The sequence below is a fragment of the Zalophus californianus genome, chromosome 7 (genome assembly GCF_009762305.2).
Source record: "Zalophus californianus isolate mZalCal1 chromosome 7, mZalCal1.pri.v2, whole genome shotgun sequence".
Classification (NCBI taxonomy): Eukaryota; Metazoa; Chordata; class Mammalia; order Carnivora; family Otariidae; genus Zalophus; species Zalophus californianus.
Window position 1 is genome coordinate 57,034,921 of NC_045601.1, and position 21,213 is coordinate 57,056,133.

A 21,213-nucleotide genomic window follows, 5' to 3' on the forward strand; every position below is an offset into this window, starting at 1 on the left:
TATTATTATAAAGTTGCTGACCTGTGTTTAATGCACTTGAAAAGACAATTTCCTGTTCACTCGATGGATCTTTTATAATGAATTCTAAAAAGTAATTGATAGGATAGACTTGTTGATTACTACCCAACAACGTTTAGTTAAAAGAGCAGTAAACAAATTATTTTTCATAGTATTCTCTGAATGTTCTTCCTTGTCCAGCATCTTGAAAGCTATTCCATCTTCTTTGACATGGGTTGATCCAGACTGACTTTGCTAATAATGACCTGATAATTTACGACTAGCTGTCTCCAAGTTAGAGAACTATAATTCTATTTCACAAGTACTTCTGTGTAGTTCAAGGAGACAACAATGGCAGAGGGTATGGAGAAAAGAGCACCTTGTCTGATCCTACAGTCATAAAGGCTACCAATTTCATTGTAGTCTGAGTTTTTAATATGAAAACAGAGATAAAGTCTTGAAAGTAAAACATCTAATCTACTGCTAAGTTACTAACCTGATAGGATTTTAGCCATAAAATACCTATAAAACACCTTACCAACTGTTTTCTGCACAAATAATTAAGTATACTTCAGCTTATTAAGTTAATCTTTATGGTAAATTGAGGCCCTGAGAAGAAGTCACAAGACTGCCTCTTTTCCTCAACTGGAAGAGTCATGTGAAGTTTAGACAACAGTCTGCATTTGGCAGTGTATTTCTTTCATGCAAATCAGACCCTGAAGAACAATATTAAAAGATGTCTCATTATAAGTCAATAAAATTGAAACAAAAATCGCCTAATTTTCAAGATTAGGTTTTATTGCTTAATTTCCCAGTTATTATGTTTTCTAATTTTGGATAAATATTATAAAGAGAAATCAAAGAGAAGAAAATAGAATGTTTAGTATTTCCTGTTTGCCATGTGTGTGTGTTCTTGATAACCTTAAGAGGAAAGCTATAAGATTCTACAAATATTATCTTCACAATTTACCCAGTCATGTTTGGCCTCATGTGAGATTACACTTATATTGGATGGCTTGATTTATTGCCTCCCTTTTTTTCTCTCCAAAATAGCCATTATTTTTGTCCTGTTTGCCCTTCACTTTCTTGAGTAAAATCCAGTCTGCACCATTCTGAACCAGGGAAGAAACTGCTGATGATCTTTTCAACATTAATCTCACTCATATTAATGATAATATCGTGTCAATTACAATTGTTCTCTACTCTCCTGCCTTTCTCTCTGGAAACATAAATGACCCCAGAGTATAAATCTTCAAACTGAACCTGAATGGCAATGAACATCTCTGGATTTCAAGTTCATTATTCTTTCTGGGAACACACTCTGTACCTTTTTTTGAATGACATCTGGGCAAAATTTCTATTACTCATGGTTAATTGCTGTTGGGAAAAAAAGGTCTTTTTTTTTTTTTTTTTGCTTAAGGCTATTGATAGCAATCGGCTCCCATCTATTAATAAAAAACTCTCTTTCCTATTTCAGAGATACTGAATGATGTACTGCATTAAAGTGTAGTTAGATTCTTCATACAACTTATTTTTAAAGTCTTCATTAAGTGCTGTTCTACTAATAAACAACTTATTATATAACCTTTCTATTATACTAATTATTAAACAATGTCAAAGGTTCTTAAACTATATTTTGTTCTCTTATAGTTACTATTTTTCAAAAGTTTTGCTTAGCTGAATTTCCCATAATGCTGATTTAACTGATAATATTCAATGAAATAGCCAACAAAAGTCCATTTATAAAATCTTATTATGGGGCTGAGGTGGCTCAGTTGGTTAAGCATCTGCATTTGGCTCAGGTTATGATCTCAGGGTCCTGGGATCGAGCCCCATGTGGGGCTCTCTGCTCAGCAAGGAGTCTGCTCCTCCTTCTGCCTCTGCCTCCCACTTGTTCTCTCTCTCTCAAATAAATAAATAAAATCTTTAAAAAAAATAAAATCTTATTATATTGGTACTACTTTACTACCAATTGATAAGCAGCTTTTTTTAACCATTTAGTTCTTTATGAACCACAAAATGTTGCTTATTAAATATATTAAAGATATGTTAATTAGCAATAGTTGATTTGTTTTTCTGAAAATGCATTAATTTTTTTACAAATATCATACTGCAATTTGTGTCCTGACAAAAAGTCCATGTCTTTGGAAATACAAGTTACTTTAATTGGGAGATAACAAGTAATAGGTAACTTTCTTTGAAATGATTCATTTATTGATAAATATGTATTTATCATATATTATATGCCTGTCATTAGAAGTAAATAAGATACAATGTTAATAAATATTACATTCTCTGAAAATGTACTACTGAAGTATCAGTCACTCTCAGCCTCTAAATTAGTAAGGTAACCATCGTATCTTGGGTAAGTTATTGAAAAGGGGTGCTTTAGTTTCCTCATCAGTAAATGGGGATAATAATAATACTTCCTAATTGCATTGTTGGACTAAATGGCCCAGACTAATTCCTGACATAAATTGTATTGCTATTGTTTTTGAATTCGTCAGAGATGGAGAGCTAAAGGTTAGGTAAGGTTCTTGATGTCACAAAGTTTATAGTTTATTTCAGCACACAGATTAAAAAATAATTCAGACATTAAATTAATAAATATGGTGAGAATAGAGAATCAAAAGAATAAGGAGTTGTGAGGAAAAAAATAATACAGTAAATAAGTACCTGGATAAGATACAGACTTCCCCTGAATGGAGCACGTGTTTTTAGAAGTGAAAATATCACACACAGGACAGAACTCTGAGTTGTATGCCATGCAAGAAGACTGGGGAGAGAGTTTTGGAAGTAGAGAAAGACCATTTCCAGCTATTGAAATCTGGGACAGTTTCCTGAAGACATTGGCACTGAACTGGATTTTATAGGGCTTTCCAGTTTTAAATTTGCAATGTGATTGAAGAAAAGGAACTCCAGGCAGAGGGAGCAGGTGAAGCAAAGGCATATATAACATAGCATTATATGAGTAAATAAAAATCTCACATAATGAACTTGTTTTTGATGTATTTAATTACAAACATAGGAACTAATTTGGATATCCATTTCCCATATAAAATAATTTAGAGTGGATCTAAAGAAATGAGACAAGACTGTCTAGCAAAACAAAATATTACATACCAATTTTTTATAGTACTGTGAATATGTAACATTATAGTACTTCAATGTTATGCATAGGAGAAGTTGTCATCTCCCTTAGTTTACCTCTAAGCATTCTTTGTTAGAGTACTACTCATAGTGTGTGGTCTGACGACCAATATTCATCTAGAAACTGCGATTGGTCTGCAACAAGTATAGGAAGTGAAAGTGAGCATGTAAAAAATCGAATACGATTTGATGGAGTAATTTTTGGTAAAAAAGAATGAAGAAAAGATAACCTTATGTTTTTTGTACTTTTAATATTTCTAATGGTTCACTTTTAATGTTTGCCATAGATTAGAAATTAAGACAAAACAAAACAAAAAGCCTTGTATTTTCAACACGGAGAGTTTGAAAACACTGTATTGATAAATTGTTTTAAAAAGTGTTCAGAGTATAGCAGAGGAAATGATTATCTTGTTAGTTGTTATTTATGCAGACTCTATCACAGACTGAGCTGACTCTTGGATGAAATTTTGAGCTGGAGATGGTGCTGAAAACATAAAATGAAATCTTGGGGGAATCATGGTCACTGGATGCCATATTAGTGGTCAATTATAATAAATTCAGTTTCATACAGAAAGCAATAAAATACCGTACAATACAGGATGAAGTAAAATTTGAGTAGTATACATTAAGTTTATTTTACATATTCTTAAGTATATATAGATTTCTGTTTTGAGTTAGCTTCTTATGCAGAATTCTCAAAAAGATACAAAATCTTTTCCTGACCAACCCTGGGTGAGTTTTGGATTTGCAAAACTGAGGGCAGAGCTTGAATCCATCCCAGCTGCACTAAGAATAAGAATGACTTTATATACTTTCAAAAGTCCTAACAGCTGCTACAGAAGAGAATTTTCTTTTAGACTATAGCTTGAGGATAAAATTAACCAATCCTCTTCTACTGGGAGGTTATAATTATGCACTAGTTTGCTTGTGAGTTTGCAGGAGACACAGAGAGGAACCTTTGTATTTCTTGCCAGAAATAATTTAGAGAATCTTACTTTTAGAAACTGGTAAGCTGAAACTAGGCTCACTTCTCTATGACCTTTGAAGTGAAGCAGGAGAGCCATTGTTAGATTCCCAAGGAAGTCTGAATTAGAGAAACCAGAAATTAGAAAAATTTCAAGATATCAATAATTAATTCCTAAGTTGTTGATCTCCAAAAGCTTCATAGATGTAATAGAGCTGTTCCAGAAAACACATATCTCATGTTAGGATTTAACAACTGGCTTTCTTAGTAACAAATGTTCAAACAGCTTAAATGAAACCTGATATACTGTTATCATCAGAAAATATAGAGCAACATTCTTGGGGCCCATGCATTAGATCATATTGTACTGGAGTATATTTGTACTTTGATTTAAAAAATTGGTTGTATAGTTTACTGTGATTGGCATAATAATGACAAAGGTGAATTGTAAGAATTATTTAAAAAGCGGAACGTTGTCTTCTTTCAGCCTGGATATTCAGCCAGAACCCCCTTCAGACCCTTGGGCAAGGCGGGAAAGGTCTAGGACAGAGCCTGTAGCTTAGGACACAGATTCTGCCTAGGAATGTGCTAGAGCATCAAGGGTGACTTTACCAAGGGAGCTGATGCACATTATCTGGGAGGCACAGAGAGGAAACTGGCCATGAAAACTCCAGAAAGGGAGATAAAAAGATAGGTATGTTTTTCTCTCTGGAGCAGAAAGAAAGGAGGAATATTATAAAATATGTTGGTAGAGAAAGACTCATAGCACTCATCATTAGAACTCCTGAATTAGAATTTTAATTTAATTTGTTTTAATTTATAACAATATATCTGAATTAATTTTTAAATATTATTTAAATTTTCAATAATCTGAAAAGTTTTAGTATGCCTGATATTTTGACACACATTCTAAAAAAGAAAAGAATATTTCTGTATAAACATTTTCCTATACAGTGGAAGCAGAGAAACACATTTACAGCAGATGCTATTATATTGATTTTAATAAGGATAATGTTTTTATATGAACCAATAAATGATAAAAATGTTCTATTCAGTCTGTCTGAATGCATTGGTTGAACACATGGAGAAAGGAAGAATTCTTGTCTGAAGTAGAAATTCTTTGGTTATACGTAACATATCTAACCTGAGTTAACATAAACAAATGAGATTTGTTGGAAAACCAAAGTATCGTCTCCCAGAGAAGTACAACTGAAAGAGATTGGATATTAAGCAGAGTCCCTCTAGGGTTTCCCCTGGAGCTTTACTTTCTGCCCAAAGTCTTTTTTAATTTAATATCCAAATTATGAACGCCTCTATCAAGGAGAAAATTAGCTCCCCTCAAAGTGTTTGCCAGTTACTTTGGAAGTATTAAATAGAGGTCCAGGTTTTCATCAACCGGTCTGTAAATGGCCACCATCACTCCTGCTTTAGCTTCTTGGATCCCATGCAGGACGAGAACTGCCACTGCTCCCGTCCCGTGCAGTTCTTTGGACTGGCTGCATGACAGCTTTGTCTGTGATGAGAGTTTTGCAAGACCTTATGGGAGTTATTCCTCAGCTTCAGTAATCATCAAAATTTTATGTTGCTCAAGAAAATTTGACCTTCAGTGCTTGGCTGTCATCTTGAAATCAAATAAGCTCAAAGCAAGTCTGAGCTCGTCAGACCCCATCCTATCCCTTTAATTCTCTCCTACTTTTCCAAGCCCCACACCCTCCTCCTGCATCATGTTGCACTTAAAAAACAGCATCCTACGGTGAACTCTTGTCACAAGCAGGTACTAGATGAGGAGTTAAAAGCAGTCAAAGTGCATAAGGTACAGATGCTTGCTTGACTAACTAAAATGCCATTATGGTGTGAAAAACATTGTCTGCCTCTTGCAACATGATTTTTACATGATAATCACAATGGATTTCTTTGTTTTCCAGTTTAGTTAATGTGATGTTTTAGCTGTGTGTGTGTGTGTGAGAGAGAGAGAGAGAGAGAGAGAGAAAGAGAGAGAGAAAGAAACACTTTGAGGGAAATAAGTCCATGTTACTGAGAAAAAGGTCTTTTCCTGTTGGATAAGAGAAGCCTTCAAAGTTCAGGTCTCTTCTCCTAGATAGGAGTGCCCTTGCCCTCAACCAGTTACTTGCTCCTTACAGTGCTTGGCTTGGTGATTAATAGTGCTAAGTTCTGACTTCTTTGACGCTCACGATGGGACTGACAATTGCCTGAGTCAGAGTGCCTTGTTTGTATGTTTCCATCATGCTTGGATGTATTCTGCAATTAATTCTGCCCAGTGATAGGGATAAGAGGGTATACTTGATCATTGACTTTACTTTTCTCTGGCCTATAGGTTCTTAAACCGTGATGATGTAGATTTATGACCCCTAGACATTTGGGGACATGAACTTGGACTTCTTGTGAATCTTTACCAAGGCCTCTGATTTACTACTCTACTCATTATTTGGCCCACTTCAAATAATAAAAGGGAAAATATTTTTAAAAAATTAACCATTTTAATGGTCTGAGCTGTACTCAGTAAAGTTCAGACGACAACAAAATACTATAACTTCTTCCCACTCTTCCTTTAAAACTGCCCTGTGAAGAACTCTTTTCTTTCCCCTTGAATAAAATGTTAGGCAGGTACCATAGCTTTTCTCATCACTCTTGGATAATAAAAAATCCTCCAGACACTTTGCATCCAAGAATACTCTTACTGTCCAGGGTAATTATCAACATGCAAAATATGTTTGTTACAAGTCACATCTTTTTTCCCCTCATCCCAATTTACTCTAGGAAGGCTGCAAGGCTGTAAGGGGTCATGGGAGACTTTGGCTCTATTTCTCCATCATGCTTTTGTATTTCTTCTCCTTTAGCTTACTTTGGTTTCTGACCTGTCTAGGGTTGGTGCTCGGAGGAGAGAAAAATAAGGGAAAGGACATATGCCCATGTATTTGACCACTGCTGTCACCTTTGGGTGCCAGCGCTTGGAAGATGTTTAAAGTTCAGTCTGTTGCAGAATACTTTTCATGATTTCTTAGAGACTACCTCAGGGAATATTCATGAGTAATTTTTGTGGTATGGGCTGGACTGCTTGTAACGCCAGTTCTCAGATTATGAGAGCTGCAAACTGTGACATAGAACACCACAAAACTATTCTTGTCTGTACTTCAGTTTGTGAGGTCTGCTCACATAGGCTTTTTCTGTTGGAGCCCCAGAGCCCCCCAAGTAGGGGGCTTTTATGAGATGACTTTAAGTGGGTGTCCTCTCCTTGTCATCAGAGGAAGAGCAGTATGCTCCCAATGCATCTCCTTCTCTTGGGTCGGCTGTCTCAGGCAAATGGTCACTGTCTCCCAGGCCTGAGTCAGACTTTAGTCATTGTAGCTTCAGGCTGTGGGGGACACATAACAAGCTCCCTAAGTGGTCCTTTTGGAGCCCTTCTACTAGGTCTGTGAAAGAAGAAAACAATTGTCTCCTCTGTTGATAGGAGAGAAGGAAAATATTAGTAATTCTATGTCTTTTTTTTTTAAGTAGTCTCCACACCCATTGTGGAGCCCAGTGCAGAGATTGAACTCACAACGCTGAGATTAAGACCTGAGCTGAGATCAAGAGTCGAATGCTTAACCAATTGAGCCACCCAGGCACCCCAGTAATTCTATATACTTTTGAGAGGAAACATCCATTCTTTAACCATAAGCTACAAATGTTTAGTTGTAAAATGTTGTAAGCATAATATGAATTTTAAGAAACCCAAAGGAAGAGTTATAAATAAAAAGGTTATAATTACCCACAAATATGGTCTTGGGTTGGAGCCGGGTTGTAGAAGCCAATATAGACACTCAGGAAAAAGACCAGTCTAAACTCATCTGCTTTTCTGATAAGGTTACTATGCTTATAGATGTGGAAAGTAGTACGGGCAATGTGTATCTATATTTTACTAAACCATTTGCCAAAGACATACACAATATTTCTGGAGATAACATGAGGAATGATAATTTAGAATTTCTATATATTCAAGGGTGGTGGCATATTATGCATATCAGTCTTTAATTATCTGGAGAGAATGACTAATGATGGTATTTGGGAAATACAGTACAAACACATGGGTTTGTGAAGAAACAAAAGTTCAAAGAATTGAGTTTGATTAAAAAAAAGACACTTTTTTTAACAATTTTAAAAAAATGGGCAGGCACAACTAGAAGAAATTTAATAATTTCCCTTATATTAGAAAACAGCAATCAAGAACATAATTGCAGATTAAGAAATTCAACACTATAGCCCATTTTCCTTTAATTTTGATCTGAAATTCTAAAGTTAATAAAGTAGCTGTTACAGTACATAAAATGAAAATAAGAGCCACACATAGATTATTTTAAAATCCATTTAAAAATACTTTTTACAAATATTTTTGAATGTACACATTTTATAATGTTCTGCACTTTATTTAAGGATAAAATATACGTTCTGAGGAAACAGATTTTAAATGAAGAATTAAGTTATTCAGTTATTAAATCCAATTTAAATTATTTTTAAAAAGATAAATAAATTTGTACTTGTAGATTTTTCTTACAACATTCAGAATATTGCAAAGAGAATAAAAGTAAGAATATATAGATCATTCAGATATTTAAAGGAGACTATAAAAAGAAAAACATAATTATCCTTGTGGGTTGAAAAGATTATCAGAAATGCTAAGGTGCTGATACTGCAATATTCAGTTAACCGATATATGTTCTCTCTTCCTTTTATCATAATGAAGCTATCTAACTACCTGCGGAGGATGTTATAAAGATTAATTACTTCATTTTTGCAAGAGTTCATAAAGTTTAATAATATTAAATAAAAGGACAAATGAAACATTGAGGTAAGAGCTATTAAGCATTGTTACAAACCCACCCATTATTATTACTTATAGGGATGAAGGTCAGCATTTCATTTGCAACATCTATTAATGTAGTCAGAAAACATGATAAAATTTTATTTAAATGTTTAGGAATCTATGATATATAGTCAGTGTATAAAAAGTTTATGAAGGTTTTATTTAAACCATGACAAACTGCACTCTTTTTAACACCTACCTTCTCATTCATGACCGTGTACTCTGCATATTTTTCTAGCTCTGTGACTCTTTTGCATTATCTCTCCTTCATTATTGTCTCCTTAAAAGAAGGTATTTCTCAGTCCTCTAACATTTTGAATTTAGATTGTATGAATTCTTTAGGGTATTTCAGCTATCATCCTCATTTGATGACTTCGATATCTATATTATTAGGCCTTAGATGTCTTTCTCATTTCAGAAACAAAATCCCAAATAAGTTAACAGTTCCATATAGGTTTACCCTAAATGTATTTCAGAATCAACATATTCAAAATGGAAGTCCTTATTTTGTTTTTAGAATCTTACTTTTCTAAGGCCTGGTTCTATATATTAGAGCACAAACTCTGGAACCATAATACCTGGGATTGTATTGCCCATTCTCCAGTGCTTACTTATATGATATTGTGCACATCACTTATTGTCTCTGGGCTTTTATCTTCCAGTCAGTAAACAGGGAGTGACAAAAAGTTGTTATGAGAATTGAATGAGTTAGTGAGTATGAAGTGTTTCAAATGATACATAAGTCATAGTAGACATTTTGATGTGGGAGTTATATTATTGTTTCCCTTTTCTTTTTTTTAATTTTATTTATTTATTCATGAGAGACAGAGAAGCAGAGGGAGAAGCAGGCTCCCCACTGAGCAGGGCTGGTTCTATATATTAGAGCACAAACTCTGGAGCCATAATACCTGGGATTGTATTGCCCATTCTCCAGTGCTTACTTATATGATATTGTGCACATCACTTATTGTCTCTGGGCTTTTATCTTCCAGTCAGTAAACAGGGAGTGACAAAAAGTTGTTATGAGAATTGAATGAGTTAGTGAGTATGAAGTGTTTCAAATGATACATAAGTCATAGTAGACATTTTGATGTGGGAGTTATATTATTGTTTCCCTTTTCTTTTTTTTTAATTTTATTTATTTATTCATGAGAGACAGAGAAGCAGAGGGAGAAGCAGGCTCCCCGCTGAGCAGGGAGCCCCATGCGGGGCTTGATCCCAGGACCCTGGGATCATGACCTGAGCGGAAGGTAGACGCTTAACCATCTGAGCCACCCAGGCACCCTATTGTTTCCCTTTTCTTTGAAGAACTCAAGTACTTGCGTCGTGGTCACTAAGACTCAGAAACGTCCTAGCCAAGTACATTTTACACTTCAGTAAGTTTCTTAAAACAAAACCACAGGGTGCCTGGATGGCCCAGTTGGTTAAGAGTCTGCCTTCAGCTCAGGTCATGATCTCGGGGTCCTGGGATCAAACCCTGCATCGGGCTCCCTGCTCAGTGGGGAGTCTGCTTCTCCCTCTCCCTCTGTTCCGCCCCCTGCTCATGGTCTCTCTCTCTCTCTCTCTCCCTCTCAAATAAATAAATAGATCTTAAAAAAAAAAAAACCACACACAACAAGAAACCTCTATTTCCACATTACTTGTTAGCCAAGACAATGACAATCTCTAACTCATCTCATATTATTATCATGCTATTTCTTCTGAGATTATATTCCTACTCTCATTCTGCAAGTAAACCTTGGTTATCCTTTAAACTAATATTAGGGTCAGTCACTTTTGTAAAGCCTTCTCTTACCCTCTATTTTCTATGCTCTCAGACAAAATTTACTACTTCATTTCTTGTATTGCTGCTACTTAAATATATATATAAATTAAATATTTAAATATATTTGTATTATATTAAATATAATATATTTATCAGTTAATGCATGATTGATTCATCTGTTTACTATGATGTTTGATGATATGCTCTAGGAAGACATGGACCAAAACTTATTTATCATTGAATGTACAGAATAGTGTCCAGTATATGGTGTTTAAGAAATATTTGTTAAATTTCAGGAATATTTAAACTCCACAGTGCTATTTGTGACTTTTTATAATATGACCATAACAGATCATCCCAGTCTTATCTTCTATTATCTCTTCTTACCTGGAAAAAGAAGAAGGAAGGAAGGAATGAAGGGAGGAAGGGAGGAAGGGAGACAAGAAGAAATAGTCTGTTGTTCCCATGCTAAATGTAAGCATATTAACATAAATTGTTAAATGAGATACATAAGTTGTTGTACCTATATCAGAACATTTATCACAATCTGCCTGAGTTGAAGTTGTTCATTTGGAGTAGACAGATAGCTAGTAAATTGTGAGCTTCAGAAGGACCAAAGATGTTTCATTTTTGTGACTGAAATATGTTAGTTGAACTGACTTAAACTAGTATAAGCCAATAAAAATGGCTTTTGTCTGAGATTTATAGGAAATGAAATGTTCTTTCTGGAAAATTTCATTTCCTATAAATAAGCATTCAAAAGATAATGACAACTCTATGTTAGAAATTTGCGTGTGTGTGTGTGTGTGTGTGTGTGTGCATATGGTCATGTGCAAAGAGCAAGCCTCCCTAATCAGGAACATCAAAGTCCTAGCAACTTAGATCACTTTACTGACTGATAACTGATTCACTCAACAGAGGACATATTTTTGAGGTACAGATACATCCTTTATATTCAGAAGGAGCCCTTGAATAACCTGGTGAAATCTGAACTTTGTGTATACAACTATTGGATATATATTTTTCCGTATGCTCAACCGCCCCCCCCAAAAAAGAGTGTGTTTCCCTTATAAGCTTTTTTGAGTCATTACATTGAATTTTGCACAAAATCTAAGTGGCAAAGCTGAATTAAAATCTTGATCCTGAAGAGACAACTAGAAACAACCCACTTAACTAGCCTCTCAGTACATATGATACAAGGTTGTGCTTCAGAAATATTACAAATTATTCAATTCTTCAGCAAATATAACCGAGTGATTATTTTGTTCTAGGCTAAGAGATGTCTCAGAAAATAGCTGTTAATAGGAGAGATAACATTCCTGCTCCCATGGATGGCATGTCAATTGGAAGAAATAGGAATTGAATACCTACACACACACAAAAACGAAATAATTACACTGTGATAAATGTTGTAAAGGAACATACAGAGTGTTATAACACTTGATAACAAGAGGCTTTGATATCCAATGAGAAGTGATATTTATGATGATAAATATCATGGAGTGATATTTAGGCTAAGACTTGAAAAATTCTTAAGAGTTGGCCATGCAAAGTGGGTGATATATTTTGTGAACTTTTTGCAGTGCCACATAAAATCAAGTAACTACAGAATTCAGTGTAATTCATCCCTATTTTATAGTTATATTTTAATATATGTAATAGGATCAATTCTCTACTCTTTATAGAAGTGGTAAACATACAAAATAAGTTAACAGCTCGGTAAATGGAAGTCCCAGGATTTCTTTTCAAGATTCACATGGTTTGCTAGAGTTCAGAGAACAGAATCTAAGAAATTTATCTGAGTAGGTAACATATGATAGAAAGTTCCCAGTAAGGACTTGTTAATAGAGTAGAATATTTGGCTTATGTTGATTTGAAATGTAGCAAATCACTTAACATATCTATATTAACCGTGATTAGCTCATACAAGGTATTCTGGACTGGGAATCAGTCTGTCAGATTGATTTACTCATAAAAACTTGTAGATACCCATGAAAGCAATGATAATAATTGTGAGGTTGCAGACTTTGCCCTGATTAGCATAGTTTTGTGCTTACTTTTCTACCCCAAGACATCTCAAAATGTAACTCACTAAGTAGAGGAGCAGGTATTGTGAGGAGAGATGTGGGAAGCTATATAAAGAAAGGGTGTTTGAATCAAACATTTCTGGTTGAAATCAAATCTTCATTTCATTTCATTTCTTTCTTTCTTTCTTTCTTTCTTTCTTTCTTTCTTTCTTTCTTTCTTTCTTTCTTTCTTTCTTTTTTTGAGAAATAGTAAGAGAGAGCACGAATGGGTGGGTGGGGGAAGGGCAGAGGAAGAGGGGGAGAGAGAATCTTAAACAGGCTCCAGGCTCAGCATGGTGCTTTAGGCAGACCTGGGCCTCTATCTCACAACCCTGAGATCATGACCTGAGCTGAAATCAAGAGTCGGATGCTTAACTGACATGAGCTACCCAGGCGCCCCCTCATCTTCATTTCTATGTATCATAGCAAATTATTTAATGACTATGTGCTTCATTTCCCTTTTATTTAAAATGAAACTGATAATATATCTGGTGGTTCCTATAATTAATACTGTTAATGGCTTTTGACAAGTTAGTTGTTTGGGCTGTTAGAACCCATTCTCTAAGTGATTGTGGTGCTTTTGGAGTCCTGAAGTAATAAAGAAAACATCACATGGACAGAATTTTATATTTTATTAGTTACAAGATGTTTTGCATGGTCTCGGAATCTGCTCAGTGCCAGTAATAGCACAACTAAAAAATATTTCACATATCTATAAGCCAAAACTTGCCATTTCTAAGTTTTTCTACTTCTAACACAAAACCATAAATCACCCATATTCTATGATTGACTGTTAGGAAGCATTAAGGGCAATATGTTTACCTGCATTTGTTCCCTGTATCCTGGGAGGTATTCTCTTTACAGTATCATCCTAAGAAAACAAAACAAAAAAACACAAAACAACAAAAACAAACAACAAAACAACCAACCAACCAACCAAACAAAAACCTTTGATAATTTATCATATTTTTAATTTACCCTTTAAAAACTTAAGAATTAAGAGTGGCTTAGGTCTTCATTTATTTTATTCTCCATGTCCAGAATTAATAAATAATTACCCAACACCCCAAATTATTTAGATCCTGTAAGTCAACTAATGGAAAGTGAAAACTGGAAGGTGTCATAACTGAAACTTCTCAATAAATAAATAAACCAAAGAGAATTATCAAATTATTTATTGTAGAATGGGATAGAACTGAACTGTTGCTTAAATCCTGAAGACCTATTCCTGAAGAATTTCAATTGGAAGCCCAGGTTATCTTCTCAGTTCCAACGAAGCAATCCTAGTACAAGTAACCTGAGCATCTGAGTTAGTTTTCTCATCTCTAACATGGGAGATACTCTGTATATCTATATTTGTATCTTTGTCGTCTCTATGTATCCAATCCAGTTTGTGGGTTCCAGAGTGTGTGCGTGCAGAGGTGGAAATGGAATAATGGATATAAACATATATACTGGAACACAATGAAGTTTTTTCCTTGTAGATTCCAACTTTTCTTTATTTTCAGAGGTGCTGTGAAATATATATTTTCTGCCATCTGTTCAGTTATCATCTTGAAGTTCAACTACCTTGAAATTCAGCTACCTTTCTCTATTTTAGGTCATTCATAGCTGAGCTAACACACAGATATTATTATAAAATCAGACTCACATGGATCAGAGATCTCGCCCAGCATTAAGCTTTAGTAACTACTGTCAAGGATATGAGAAATCAAACAGCTCAAAGCAGAGTTCTGGGACATCAAGGGTAGCTTCTCAGAGCCTGTCTTCCTCCATTGGATGTGCACCTTGTTCCAGAGTAATAGACGTGATTCACAGGTAAGGCTCATAGTATCATCTCCCACAGTGGGAGCATTTCCATTTTGGATCATCTCCATTTTTAACCTCAGAGTTATGCATCTCCCCAGGGAAACATGCCTTATAGATCCTGAATACTATTTACTATAGGGAATTCTTAGGAATATCATGTTAAGGGCAATTCAGAGATAAGATTTCTTCCTCCTAGTAAATAGCGTTAGTTTATTTTCCCAGAGGTCCAGTTGACAAAAAGACTACCCCAGGTTATCTGCTTAGTTCCTCCTCTGGGGCATCACTCATAAAAGAAGTGACATAATCCCAGACCAGAAGCTTTAACTTCTTCCTGACAGTAGTTAATATCATTTTTCATTTTCATTCTGTTTTTCATTCCCCTCTGAATTTTGTGTAAGTTTGCCACAACTGTTATGCAGCACAATGTCTGTGTTTATTGCAATTCTATATCTGCTTTTGATATGAATTAAATGCTGCTATTTTAGTTCTGTCATGAATTATTTCAGGTATCATTATCTTCATTTCTCTGAATGAATCATCCTTTTTACCCCCCTCCAGTCTCTTGAAAAGTCTTGTATAGTCTATATTAGATTTTCCAAAGCTTGTAAGACAAGTATCATTCCCTCCTTTTTTCACCCTTCTCTTCCTTGAATAAGTCTTCTCCCAAGCAAATTCTTTGTTCCCTTCCATATTGTATCATTGCCTTTTAATTTTTTTTTCAGAATTTTCACACAGATTCCATAATATTTTATTTTGTTGGTAATTATATTTTAAATCAATTTTATTACTTTCCACAGTATTTTATACAAATAGTTTAAAAAGTTAAATAGTGGTAAATATCCTATAATAAAATTCACTAGTATCTCTTAGTGCTCAGTTCTATCCAAAAAAGGTAAAAAAAAAAACCTAGTCTCTGAGTTTGGTATTCCCAGTTTTTGAAATATATGTGGAGTACTGGGTGTTATATGCAAACAATGAATCATGGAACACTACATCAAAAACTAATGATGTAATGTATGGTGATTAACAACATAATAAAAAAAGTGAAATATATGTGTACTTAATCTATCTAAATATGTATTGCTGTATTAATAATTTTTATTTCATAGCTATTATTTTTATTCTCACCATTACTTCATCTATTTATTATTATTTCTGTTTATTCAATTATGATGTCTGATATAGTATTTCTTTTAGGAAGTTCTTTCTTAAAATAGATCGTATAGCCTGAACTATAAACCCATGCCTATCATATTTTTTATGCTTTATGTTTCAGTCTTTTATGTCCCTTTTGAGTTCTCATCAAACTTCCTTCTACTTCTCAAGTTTTAGTACTCCATCAACATTTTTGTTATGATGTTCTAAAATATCTCTTTTTTGTTGTAAATATATATGTATTTTTAGAATGGCAGTTACTGTGATTCTATAAGGTAGCCCCTTTCTTTGGGAACCACTCCAGTAGAATATTTACTGAGCTGGAATGTGCTTATTGAAGATTGTGATTATCAAAAGAAGCTCAGAGGTACAGATTACTTGCCATGGGACCTTTCCAGTCTTGGTGGTCTCCTCTGTGAATAAGACATGCATCATTGACTTTCTATATCTGTGGAAGTTAACCCTGTAAGGATGCTCTTCCACTACACCCATTGTTTCTTGTGACTATAGCTCTACCTTCCAGGATATAAAAAGAGCTTATTCTATACAACTTACCCATAAGGTAGATACTTTTCTAGTACTTCCAATTTACAGCTAAGAAAACTGAGTTTAAAAAGTTAAATTAAACTGCCTAAGTTACTCTTCTTGTAAACAAAGTTTGCACTTAAATCTCAAATTGCCTCATTGCATGCTCTGAAAGAGTAGGAGTTCTAATAATTTGCTTGCAGGATGGTAGGCCTGACTGAATGAGCAGGGGTGGAGGTTGGGGTGGGTCTCTATGACTTAGAAGTTTGTTCTTTAATCATCTACTCTCACAGGAAAGCTTGCCTTGCAGGCTTTCTGTTTATGGTAGTCGCTTAATGAAAAAAATCTTCCCAACATCACTTACCGGTTGCTACTTCTTATCCTGCATACTGCAGGGCTGTATTCACATTTCCAAATGAGGGTTCAGATTATGAAGGTGCCCTTCTTTTATTTCTCAGGCATCCATTCACTGGAATGAAAAAATAATTGAGAGTTTATCCTCTGTCTCTTCTAATCTGGCCCTGTGTGCATTCTAACAACCAAATAATTGATGTTTCTGTCATATAGATGAGAATATTTCTAGTTTTCTATGTTAATGAAACTATGTCCCTATTTGCATGGATAGTGGATCATTTCATGGATATCTTCCAATGGCAGAATTAGACATCAGTTTTTATATTACTATTTTAATCCGTCGATTACCTGATGTTTGTTTCATTAGGAATTGTAAAATGGGTCAAGAGGCAGATAGACTCCTCTCTTGAGTTTGCCACCTTATTTACTCTTTTTCTCATAATTTTTAAACACTCATACTCTCGTCAAACAGACCTACTTATTTCCTGCAGTGCACGAAATGACTCAGTACTTTTGTCATTTGTCACTACTACCCCCCAATTTTTAATATCTCCTTCACCCTTCTCTGAATTTACCCAAATGCACAATATCCAACTTACGTGGTGTATATTCTATGAAGCCTTCACTGGTTACTCTTATTTGTACAGATCTTTTTCTGATAATAATTGTCATTTTAATTTTTTCTACCCTCTAGACTTTTATATGAAGTTCAAAAAATTTACATTTAATTGTGCTCTGATTGTTTTGTGTTTCTTTGTTGGGTCTCGTTATGTTATATGATAATGAAGAAGAAACTATACCTCTCACATTTTGTCTCTATGTCACGTGGTCTAGCCAGGTAGCTCTCTTCCCTGACTGCACATTCAAACCATCTTCAGGAAAGAGGTGAATGAGGAGGGGAAAATGCAGTGTTAAAATCACCTATACCTAAGCTCCACCCCAGATTAGTAAAATTACAATCTCTTGATGTGTGGCTCAGGCACTGAATTGTGTTCCATTTCCAACTGATTCTAATGCATGCCAAGTTTGAGAAACCCTGCCTTAGCACTATGTTGAGAATTTAACAGTATTTACCACACATATGATTAAATATGCATCAGAGAACATCAAAGAACATCCAGGGATAAGAAAAGTTTCCAAGGAAGAAAGTTTTAGACTTCAACATGGATAAATGAGCCATAAATTGTGAATGATAAAAGGTAACCGATTGAAGCAGAAGTAATGATTAGAGATAATTGATAGAAGAGTTGTAAGGACAGAGATTTCAAATTTTTCAAGTAAAAGAACTAAAATTAAATTGGATTTTATAAGCATATGTAAGCAGGTACAAAACCATAGATGTAAAAGAGCATTCAGACCCTGTCAATTTGGACTCATCTCAAAAAGGAGAAAGGAAATATAGCAAGTTGAGCAGTAAAAGACTGAAGCATCAGAGTATGAAAAAAGATCTTTGATGATGATTATCTGAAAATAATAAAATGGAATGTAAGTTGTAAAATGAAGAGCCTATCTAAGATAGCTGCAGGCACCTCTCCCCCTTTGGAAGGTGGGTGTTTTAGGATGTTGGAGGGAGTTCAATGGAGCTTAAATAATTGCAGCTGAAGGAAGAATTCTATCCCATTCTGACTCTCTCTGATAAGTTGACAGATCCAGCCACCGGTAAGCAATAAGATAAAGAATTTAAAAAGCGAACTTCTCAAGAGGATGAGGAAATCAAGAAGTAGACTTGCTCTGGCTTCAGGCATTTAGGATACTAGGCGAAGAGTGAAAGATGAATTTGAGACCACCCCAGAAAGAAGGAATAGAACTTTTCATGTCCTTGCTGTATCGTCCAGGACTACTTCAGATCCTGCTGGAGCTGTGTCTGACCTGGCTATTCACGGATAATAAAAAAATTGAAGTTCATGTGAATTTCAAGTTAGTGTGCTTGCTGGTGTGCAAGTCAAGGTGCCATGTATGTGGAAGGGCTATAATACAGCTAACGGCAATTTGTACAACAGAAATCCTTGGGAAACGTAGATAAACAAGTAATATATCACCGTTGCCCTCAAAGAGCCAGTTTTCACGATTACATGTCTTATTTGTAAACCTATGGGGAAGGGTGATTCAATGTTTAGTGATACTCTGAGTTTGCACAGATAAGAAAGGAAAGGACAGAGACTGATAGAGCTATGTGATAATATATGCTGTTATAAAAGTAAATTTAAATAAATATTTAGATGTGTTAACTTGTCATGCATACAAGCCTTAAGAAATTTTATATAAAGTTTGAAAATCTGATTATAGTAATTGAGAAAAATATCAGCTTTGTCTTATATATAAAGACCCTTAAGGACTTTGACTTATAAGAAAACAGATGACCTGAGGCTACTTAAAAGAATCTTACAATAACCTCTAGTATTTAGAACAGTTTTTGTTTGTTTGTTTGGCATACCGTAAAAGCAAGGTGTGAATTAATAAATTTCCAGAGTTTTCCTAAGCACCGTTGTTTTAAGCATCTTACTGAAAACTGGACTATGACTAGTCCTCTATATGGTAACTTAATCATTAGTCTTTTATTTCAGAGGCACTTGAGAAGTTGTAAGTCTTTAAAATTCTGATAGAAAAAAAAGCATACACACACATGCAGACTTTTTTTTTTTTTTTACTTTTACTGGATGATAATCCACTTTTGAAAGAATAAAAAGATTTTTTTTCCCATCAATGCAATCTGCTTTTGATATTCATTTTCATTACATTCTGCAACATACTCATTGTCTCCACAGTATAACCCCAACTAAAGAACAAACCTAAGGGGAGGAAAAAGGCATTAAAAATATCTGCTTTCAGCCTTTCCATTATTACTAAGAATGTTCTAAATCACCTTGTGTCTGATGACATTAAATCAGAGAGAGCAGGCAAAGGAGGCCATGTCAGCGCGTTGATAATGCATCCACTGTACTGTCTGGTCAGTTTATACTCTGTCACTTCCCATTTAAAGGGCACTGAATAGAACAATTTTTATCTAGGACAAGTTTGTAAAAGTAATTCCACTTCTTTTTTCTTGTCTGCAACAGCAATTAGTTTATAATAACAATTGCGATATCATAAGAGTATGACATTTTTTGTTGAATTAATTTCATTGTGTTTACTTCTTTCTAAATTCATTTTAAGCCTTTTAGAGAATATAGTATAAAACCAGGATGATTAATAAAAATCTCCCAACCTAAGCGTTTTTTTTTTTTAAATTTAGATTACCAATATCATTTAAATATACTGGATATGTTTTTATTTTCTTAGCTTAGGAGAGTTTACTAATGCCTACTTAAATGTGTTGTTTATTTTCAGGTTTCAAAAGTTATGTATATTTGTTGTAGAGAATTTAGACAATACAGAAAATATATAGAAGATAAAGAGCACTCAAAGCCAAGCATCCAGAAATAATCACTAATTATTTCAAATATATTTTTTCTAATCCTGTGTGTATGTGTGTGTGTGTGTGTGTGTGTGTGTGTGTGTGTGTGTGTGAATAATGGTCCAGTCAGAAGAGAGAAACCACACAGTAATCTGAATAGAGAAGGCTTACTATAAAGATTAATTATTTATAAGAGATTAGCTTCAAAGAGGAAATAAGAGAACTCTAAAGAAGAAACTAGAGCTGACAGAAGGTAACCAAGGAAGGCATAAACTTGAAAGTGCCCCCCCCCTTTCTAAGGATGAGGTTCAGAATCCATTGGAGAAGGCAAGACTTCAGTCTACTACATGGTGAAGAAGTTGGGTTATCCTGGGATTGAGCTGGTTCCCAGATGGCAGACCAGGACTTATCCATTACTGGAAGCAGAGCGTCACTGATGGTCCTGTGGGTTGCTGGCTACTGAATCTCACAGGAGAAAACAAAGAAAAGACACACTAGAGTCAGCAAGAGAAATCCCTTTAATCCTACAGTGTCCCTCCAGCACTTCTATTGACAATGGAAAGATATTTATAACATCAAGCTCCATTGTGACAACGAGGTCAATGATGGGTGGCTCTGGAGCTGAGAGGTAATAAATTGTGGTAACTAACATTGACATACAGTATGTTGTATATAATCTTGTCTTTATTTTTTTTAAATATTATACTACATACTCTTTCCTGAAATCTGCTTTTCCTCACCAATTTATATAGAAATATTTGTATCTTTCACAACGGAGTTTTAAAAGCCTATATAGTATTTCATAACAAGAATGCTCCATGGAAATTTTGTGCATGTTGTGTCTGTGTAGCATAGACAGGGCATGCCTTAGTAATTCATTTAAGTAATCTCTGTAAAGAAACACTGTCTTATTTTCCATTTCCCTTTGTTGCTTTGGCAGTTTCAATTGGTCCTTTTATCTGATGGGCTTTTTGCCATTGTTAATCAAGATTGTCCTCATATTTGCCCTTGTGGGAATGAAACTTCTGGGAAAGAAATTTATTCACTAAAAAATCTTTATGCTGAGGAAAATAACTCATAATGTTGGTGGTTTTCTTGTATTTTAGATCACAAAGTCACAAGCATCTTGAGAGCACTCTATTTCCATATTTAACAGTAATTATAACCTTCCTA